This window comes from Puma concolor, chromosome E2 (assembly GCF_028749965.1).
Source record: "Puma concolor isolate L17-30 chromosome E2, mPumCon1.1.hap2, whole genome shotgun sequence".
Lineage (NCBI taxonomy): Eukaryota > Metazoa > Chordata > Mammalia > Carnivora > Felidae > Puma > Puma concolor.
Window position 1 is genome coordinate 12,263,753 of NC_141681.1, and position 9,658 is coordinate 12,273,410.

Genomic DNA, 9,658 nt, shown 5'->3' on the forward strand with positions numbered 1-9,658 from the left:
GTTTCTTCTTTGAAGAGTTCTGTTGGTGAGGATTAATATTTCATTATGTTAGTCTTAGAGAATTTCAAAAAGTTTATTATTTTAAACAGACTAACACCCATTCTATCTGAAGTACCATATGAATCTACTGGACTCTTATAAATCTAAGGTATATGATAAGGCAGGAATTTAGTGATCTTATGTTTCCTCTATCTTGAAACATTTTGCTATTTCATAATCCTAAAATTCATTTTATCACTATTCATCAATAATTCCCATGTAAGCTAAAAAAGAGTCTAAAATATAAAAATGGAAAAATATTAAACTAACCTAAAAGGATATTCCAAGAGTGAAATAAGTCATAATTCTTCAATTTTTCTAATTGTTAACCCAAAGTATTACATCATCTTTTGCAAAGCATTTTTAAAAGATGGGAAAAACTATCTCTATAGCCTATTTTTACTTTTCATTGAACACAGTTGAGAATTCAGATTTTTTTCCTGCCCATATGGCAAAGCAAATAAACAAGACATTTCACAATCACTAGAAAAATGAGATGAATACAAAGAGACAGGCTTACTCTGAAATCTACTGGTAATAAAATTGATTATATAAGTAAAATATCAGACTATGAACCTTCAGATGATGACATCTATAGATGAATTTTCTCAAACTTAAGAATCAATGTTTGAACAATATACTTCTAAGGACAAAAAAGGAAATATAGCATTGTCATCTATTTAATCATTTAATAGGAAGGACATTATCATACAATTTTTTTTGTGACAAAAACCTGGACCATCTCCTTTTGCTAAAAAAAAAAAAAAAAAAAAAAAAAAAAAAAAAAAACAGTATGTGGCAATATTCCTTTATCTTTAATGAGGTGATTGTAGCAAAAATTATTTTATACACAGAGATTTGCTATGTTTAATGTTTATTATAATTTTTAACAGTAATTCTCTCTCCCTGTATTGTCTTTAAATTATTTGTAGAAATAATATTTTATTTTTTAATTTTTGTAACATTTATTTATTTTTGAGACAATGCAAGAGACAGAGTGCAAGCAGCAGAGGGGCAGACACAGGGAGACACAGAATCTGAAGCAGGCTCCAGGCTCTGAGCTGTCAGCCCAGAGCCCGACGCAGGGCTCAAACTCACGAACCGTGAGATCATGACCTGAGCGGAAGTCGGACACTTAACCAACCAAGCCACTCAGGCGCCCCACTAATAATGTTTTAAATAGATGATAGTCCATTAAACCCTAATGATAAATAATGACTATCTTTCCTTGTACACTAAGAGTTAAAAAATGTGAGATGAGGAAATGAAGTTCTTTAATTATATAGTTTAAGCAATATTTTTAGGAATACTGCTGTGAGGAGAAACAGAAATGGCAATAGCTGTAGAGAGATAGAGGTTTAAGAGATATTAAAATGGGTGCTATAACTCAATAATTCTGGATAATGCTAGAATCCAGCATTGGGAAAAGACCTGTACCCTGACCCAACAGGGTCCCTTGACTATTTTAATACAAATGGAGTCTGAAGTGGCCATTAAGCAATGGTCCTCAATCCTAGCTGCTGAGGCTCTAGAGGCACACCTATGGGAATCTTATGACCCTCCAAATGTATGGAAGTTCTGTGGTGGCACTTGTAATTTACATCAATGTACTATGATTACTCTTATACAAAGAATACATTAAAATAAAACATGTCTTCTAATACAGTTAGTAGGGATAGAAACTAATCAAAGTACTGCTCATGTCCTCCCCCATAGAAGCGGAGTGGATCCTGCTATGTAGCAACACACACAGGAAATCAACCTTCGTATAAGCCTGTGAGGTGAGGCAGGGTAACTGGCTTGGTCTCTAATTAACTTAGAACCCATACACAAGTGAGTGAGAGCCAAGTGAAATGATGCCTGTCCTCAATAAGATCTTGTATATGAGCAAAGGTAGATTTTGTTGGGTAGGCAAAGCAAATACCTCAGTAATTCTGATTTTTTCTGTAATGAAACTGAATGGTGCCATGATCACACTGTGATATGGTATAATACTAGACTTGAAAGGATTCAACTACCTCATGTAAATAAGTCTTATGATAACACTCATGTTGATGATCCAGTGCACTAGGAGAATAAGCTAACACCTCCTCAGGATGTAATATCCTTAGAAAATAACCGGCCTAAAGAAGAACTGAATCTAGCTAACCATCAGCTTGTTTCTGTGCTAAACAGTTCTACATAAGTTTATCTTGATGTACAAAGAGCAGTAGATCAAGGGGGGAGGGGGGAATTATCAAATGTACAAGAATATGAAAATATATGTAATACCTTTTTGAGACAAATTAGTTGTTTCTTTAAACCCATCTCTATCTCACATTGCCTTCTCCAAATGTTAGGCATATTTGTGTTGGTGCTATTGCTATATCTATTCTATAAATACTATATCAAATGTAAATGATCTGAAAAATACGATGACTTTGCTCTAAGGGGTCCATGGCCTGAGACCAGGGTATGGACTGTGACATAAGAAGAAATATATATTTGGTCTCTCTCTGGTTCCAGACACAGAGTTCCTAAATCCCTTGGAATTTCTGGGTAATAGGAATATATTTAATTCAAATGAGACAATTCTTGTTGGGCTCCTGGATGGTGAGTGGTCACCAAAAAGACCAAGCATGATTACAGGCTTGGAACTTTCAGCGCCCTCCCCTATTCTCCAAGGAGGAAAGAAGAACTAGAGATTAAGTTAATAGTCAATCATGACGATGTGATGAAGCCTCCATAAAAGTTCCTCAAGTAGGAGGTTCAGAGAACTTCTGAGTTTGTGAATACATCCACATGCGAGGATGGGGACACATCCCAATACCAAGGAGACAGAAGCCACTGTACTTGGGACCCTTCCAGACCTTGCCCTATGTACCGTTTTATCTTGCTTTTCATCTGTATCTTTTTTTAAATCCTTTATAATAAAACAGCAGGCCTAAGTGTTTCCTTGAGTTCTGGGAGCCATTATAAGCAAATTATGGTACCTGAGGAGGGCGTTACAGGAACTCCTAAATTTGTAACTGGTTGGTCAGAAGTACAGGCAACAACCTAAAACTTGTGACTGGCATCTGACATCACAGCAATATTGTGGGACTGAGCCCGTAACTCTGTACTAATTCTATCTTGTTAGTTTCCTAACTGAATTGCAACACAACCAATTGGTGTCCACAGAGTTTAAAAATTGGTTTCGGGGGAAACCCCACATGTGGTATCCGAGTGTTAGGAGTATAGGAAAATGGTTTTTTCCTTTACATAGACAGACATTCCCATGGATTTGTAAGTAGGAAGAAGGAGTAATGCTTGTCTGATTCCTCCTCCCTTCCGTAAGAACTATAAAGCAATCCACATTAAGGAAGTTATCAAAGGTCATGCAGCTAATCAGTGGCTGAGAGAAGACTTGAAAGTAAATCTCATCACAGAGTTTAAATGCTGTACCACAGGGCACCTGGGTGGCCCAGTCACTCAGTCTCTGACTTTAGCTCAGGTCATGATCTCACAGTTGGTGAGTACAAGCCCCAGCATGGGCTCGCTGCTGTCAGCACGCTTCAGATCTTCTGTCTCCCTCTTTCTCTGCACCTCCCCTGCTCATGTGCGCGCGCTCTCTCTCTCTCTCTCTCTCTCTCTCTCTCTCTCTCAAATATAAAAGAAACAAAAATAAATAAGTATTTAACTACTGTTCCATGACTCAGGAAAGGCGACTGCTTGTCTTACAGTAACCCAGTCAACTGCATGTTTATCTCATTCATATTTTTGTTGTAGCATTCGCCAAGCTGTTTTGTGATTTGTTTATTGTGTTTTTAAACTAGATCTCTGTGCCCTTTATGACAAGCAATGTGCATCTCAAATAGAATCCAGTACTTGGCAAACGAAGTCAGGGAAGTGAGGGAGGCAAGAAAGGAGGGCAGGTGGAAGGGAAGAAAGAAATAGGGATAAGGAAAAGAAAAGGAGGTGAATGTGGAAGATGCACACAAATAAAGAGCTGTTCATGATTCTGCCACAAACTGGCTTGTAACTGGGGAGCTACAGACAGTCAGACATAAAACCTCCACATGTCCCAGTTCCACGGTATATAAATTGAATGTTTTGTATTAAGTGAACAATCTTCAAACTATTTTTCGGTGTGAAATTTCTTTAACACCTGATCCAAGTTGTAAACAAATTTTTAAGTGCTGTTGAAGTTGATAAGTTATAAGGAAAATCTAGTCATTTCTCTGCCCTCAGCTCATCAGAGTGACTATGCAAAGCCACGTATCTACCAGAGCTCCAAAGCACTGGAAAAACAATGAATAAGGTGGTTTCCTTCTTTAAAGACTGGTCAACCTCCCAGAGAGAAGTTTGGCAAACCTGAGCATTGTGGGGATGGGGATGGTTCTTCTCTTTTAAACTGCTGACTTCTCCATGTCCAACACCACCAACCCTTACCTGAATAATCAATTATTTTATGGGGCGCCTGGGTGGCTCAGTCAGTTGAGTGACTGACTTTGGCTCAGGTCATGATCTCATGGTCTGTGAGTTCAAGCCCCGCATCAGGCTCTGTGCTGACAGCTCAGAGCCTGGAGCCTGCTTCTGATTCTGTGTCTCCCTCTCTCTATGCCCCTCTCCTGCTCATGCTGTCTCAGAAATAAACATTAAAAAAAATTTTTTTTAATGACAACAAAAAGGAATGTCGTTTTATATGACATGAAAATTCTGTTACTGTAAAAAAAAAAACATCAGCTTCATCAACCTAAGTGTCCATAGATAAATGAATGGTTAAAGAAGGTATAGTATAGGGGCACCTGGGTGGCTCAGTTAGTTAAGCATCTGACTTCAACTCAGGTCATGATCTCACAGTTCGTGGGGTCAAGCACTGTGTCAGACTGTGCCGACAGCTCAGAGCCTGGAGCCTGTTTCAGATTCTGTGTCTCCCTCTCTCTGTGCCCCTCCCCAACTTGTACTTTTTCTCTCCCTCTCTTTCAAACATAAGTAAACATTGAAAAAGTTTTTTTTACTGAGAACAAACTGAGGGCTGATGGGGGGTGGGAGGGAGGGGAGGATGGGTGATGGGTATTGAGGAGGGCACCTGTTGGGATGAGCACTGGGTGTTGTATGGAAACCAATTTGACAATAAATTTCATATATTTAAAAAAAATTTTTTTAAAGAAGATGTAGTGTAAGGGGCACCTGTGTGGTTCAGTCAGTTAAACACCTGACTTCAGCTCAGGTCATGATCTTACAGATCATGAGTTTGAGCCCTGCACTGGGCTCTCTACTGACAGTGTGGAGCCTGCTTTGGGTCCCTGGTCTCCCTCTCTCTCTCTGACCCTCCCCCTCCCTCCCTCCCTCTTCCCTACCTCTCTCTCAAAAATAAATATTTTTAAAAAATATGTAGTATGTACACACACACACACACACACACACACACACACACACACACACACACACAGTGGAATATTAGCCATAAAAAGAATGAGATCTTGACATTTGGAACAACATGGATGGACCAGACTCACAGAAGGAAAAATATCACTTGATTTCAATCATATGTGGCATCTAAAAAACAAAACAAATGAACAAAAAAAACCCAGAAACCCCTAAAAACAGAGAACAAATTGATGGCTGCCATAGGGGAGGGAAGTGGGGGATTCGCAAAGTGAGTGGAGGGGAGGAGGTACATACTTCTGGTTATGGAATGGATGAGTCAAGGGGATGAAAGGTACAGCACAGGGCACACAGTCAATGGTATTATAACAGGGTTGTACAGTGACAGATGGTAGCTACACCTGTGGTCACACAGCATCACGCACAGCGTTGTCAAATCACTATCTTGCATGCCTAAAACTAAGGTAACATTGTGTGTTAACTACACTTCATTTAAAAAAAGGAAAAACATTAGCTTCCTTATAGTAATTCATAAATTAATATCCCTACTACTTATCAGACATACATCTGAGGTTCAGTGTGCATAATTGATATGGCAAGAATAAACACAAAGAAAAATGCTTTAAAAAGTTCATAAGCCACAGAATCACATTTAAGCATATAAAATCACGCTAATGCTTGTATTGCTATTTGGGCTTTTTAAGTCTTTTGGTTTATGTACACATTCCTATATGTATTCCACATAAAGATAATTTTGTAAGTAAAATCTATTATTTTGTACTCTAAAAAATGAGAAAATTAAGAGCAATTTTTCATTATCTTTCCTTTTTTTCTGTTATCAGATTTTCACTCTATTAAGAGTTTTGAGGATTACTTTATGTTAAAGCATCATATCAAACTAATTACTCAGAGACAGTTTAAAGTTAAAGATAACTGAATAGTTCCAAAGATAAAAAGCACGCCCACATTCTCTTGAGAAACCTCTGTTGATCAGATTTGGACTAGCTCTTAGCAATAACAAAATAGCATCTCGAAATAGCAACAGACAAGTACAAAAGAGAGCAGGCCATTCATGGAAGGGTCTTCCTTGGAGACCGCTCTAAATTTATTTCCAAAGCTTTAGGCAACAATAAACCTCTCTTTCTCCCCACATTTGCAGTAGCATTAACTCTGAGTCCCCACCATAATAGAATAATGAAAACAGATTCAGGGTCTTTTGCAGCTTTACAAAATGCCTGTCCATTGGTTCTAAGCAAATGTGATCTTTCTTCCTTAAATCTACTGGGAAAAGTGACCTTTTCTAATGGAGTAAATAAGTTTCAAGCAATATAAAGGTATCATCTCCTTCAAATACTTCTCCCCACTTCACATACAAATCTGATCACTTTCCTTGCTTGACATAGTATCAGTACTAATTTCCTCCCCTAGATTACTTTAGAAAGAAAGAAGTGTGAAAATTATATCATAATAAATACAATTTTAGCTTTAACTTACTATCACCATCTCACTGATCAAATACATAGCACAAAAGAGGATACAGAATGATATGTAACTATAGCTATTGACCCAAAAAATGCTGAAAAAATCTGTGTTTAATTTTAAAATATCAAAACTAAGTCTCGACTTGGTTCATTTTTTTAATTCTATTTATTTGCTTCACCAAAAAAATATGTAATTACAAAGTGTTGATTCGAACATTAATGTTGATCTAACCATTAAAAAATATTGCATTTTGGGGGCGCCTGGGTGGCTCAGTCGGTCGAGCGTCTGACTTCGGCTGAGGTCATGATCGCACGGTTCGTGAGTTCAAGCCCCACGTCGGGCTCTGTGCTGACAGCCTGGAGCCTGGAGCCTGCTCCAGATTCTGTGTCTCCCTCTCTCTCTGCTCCTCCCCTGCTCACACTCTGTCTCTCTCTCAAAAATAAATAAAGATTTTTAAAAAATTATTTTTTAAAGAGAAAAGAAAATAATGCATTTTGGGGGTACCTGGGTGGCTCAGTGGGTTAAGCGTCCAACTTCAGCCCAGGTCATGATCTCACAGCTCATGGGTTTGAGCCTCGCATCGGGCTCTCTGCTGTCAGCACAGAGCCTGCTTCAGATTCTCTGACCCCTTCTCTCTCTGCCCCTCCCCTGCTTGCACTCTCTCTCTCTCAAAAATAAACATCTTTTAAAAAAAAGAAAATAATGCATTTTTTATGGTAAGCATAGTGATCTAAACCATCTTTAGTCACTCTGCCCTTCCTATTATTTTCTCAAGTGTATGTTACAAGTGGCTCAATGAAATTCTTGTGATATTATCTGCCCCATAGATGAGGACAAGTATTTCAGGATTGAATCCATTTCCAGTTAGGAAATTGAGGTAATGGTCAAGGTAGAGGATGGTCTTGTATGATGAGTATTCAGAATCCCTTAATGGATGCCAGTTGTCCCAGTGTGCGATGGCAATTGTTCTGAGTTCATTTTCCAAAGAGTGTGAGGATGTTTGTTTTCTAGCAGATATTTTAGCAATACACATTTATCACCCAAAACTTTCTATAAAGCAGCCAGACTCCAGCTTAGAAATAGCACAATCCTTTGCTAACCACACACCTTATTAAAGGGGCACGGTACATTGTCCTCTCCCTAACCTAATTCTTAAGTGATCTTTTCCTTCCAAACTTTCTACTCAAGCACTGCTCTCCACCTTCCTCTGTGTGATCAGTCGTCTTTCTTCACAACCTGAGATATTTGTAGAACATTTTCTTTATGTGTTTTCCTCTTACAGAAACCCAGCTCCTTGCTGGGACTCCTCTGCAAACTTCTCTTCCAGAAACTGTTTTTCTGTCTCACACACTGCATACCTGGCTTCCCAGCCTTTTTCCAGTCCCTCCTCCCCTTTCCTCTGATCCCCAGAACTCAACTTTGTGGCCACAGCAGCCTCTCTATTCCCACCACCCTCTTTCATTGCACCTCCCTGCTAATGTCCTAAACATTCTTCATGAATTAAACCCTTCACTAATTAAATCCTGACTCAGGGTCTTCCTCATCCTCCCACCTTCCGGCCAGTACTCTCAATGTTGATAATGTCCACACCGATGGGCTAACATCTTACACTTTTAGTTCTCTGATGTCCTCCTCGAACCTCTACCTCCCATCCGACTTCCCTGCATCTTGTCCCTACCAGGCATTACACCACTTCCTAAAGCTGAATTTTAATCATCCACTTTCTGATCACAACGGTTCACCTGCTCAAGTATGCCCCCATTACTGGCACATTCCACAACCACGTGATACCTCCAATCCAGTGACCCCATGGTAATCCCCGCTGAGTGACCCTGCTTGAGAAAGTCCCACCTTGAGTGACCCTGCTCCTTGTCCAGCCTCTTTTCTTGATGCATCATTAAAATCACCCTTTTAAAATGCTTCTGACTTTGTGCTCTTCATGCTCTCTTTCACTCTCCTGGGAAAAACCACAGCTCATTCGTGGAATGTCAACCTACACAGCACCTTAACCAACAACCCAGCTCATGTGTCCCCTTTATAGTCATGACTGTGAGTCTCAAAGTGGCATTTACTTAGTACTACTCACTAATCCTGCCATTTTCTAGTAAGCTTACTTTCCCACTCCTTAGAGAAACATTTCATACAGTCTCTTCTCTGTTAAAACCGTTTCACTTACCTCCTCACAACCGATTTTTCTTGCTTCATATTTCAATGAGTTAACAAAAGTAAGCATACATGAATCCACTCAGTTTTCCACTACAAATCTACATACTCATCTATCAGTGAATCCTTTTCCTTCTTCCTTCCAATCACAAGGCAGTAAGTGCCTCATATCCCCAAGGAATACTTAATACTTTCCTCTACTTAATACCTCAAAAGCAACCTCCACGGACCCATCCAATCCCTCCATTCATGTGGTTATCCCCTTCTCTTTAAAGTGGCTTACTTCAGCCAACAAGCTCACTTAAGTTTCTATTATCTAAAACGAATTCAATTAAAATAACAATATAAAAGGGGTGCCTGGGTGGCTCAGTTGGTTAAGTGTTCAACTTCAGATCAGGTCGTGATCTCACAGTTCAAGGCTTTAAGCCCCGCGTCAGGCTCTGTGCTGATGGCTCAGAGCCTGGAGTCTGCTTCCAATTCTGTTTCTCCCTCTCTCTCTGCCCCTCCTCCGCTGGTGCTCTTTCTCAAAATTAAACATAAAAAATTTTTAATAAAATATAAAATTATAGAGAGAGATATCCCCACACACACACATAGCTTATGCTTCATTTCTGTGTTTCCTTTA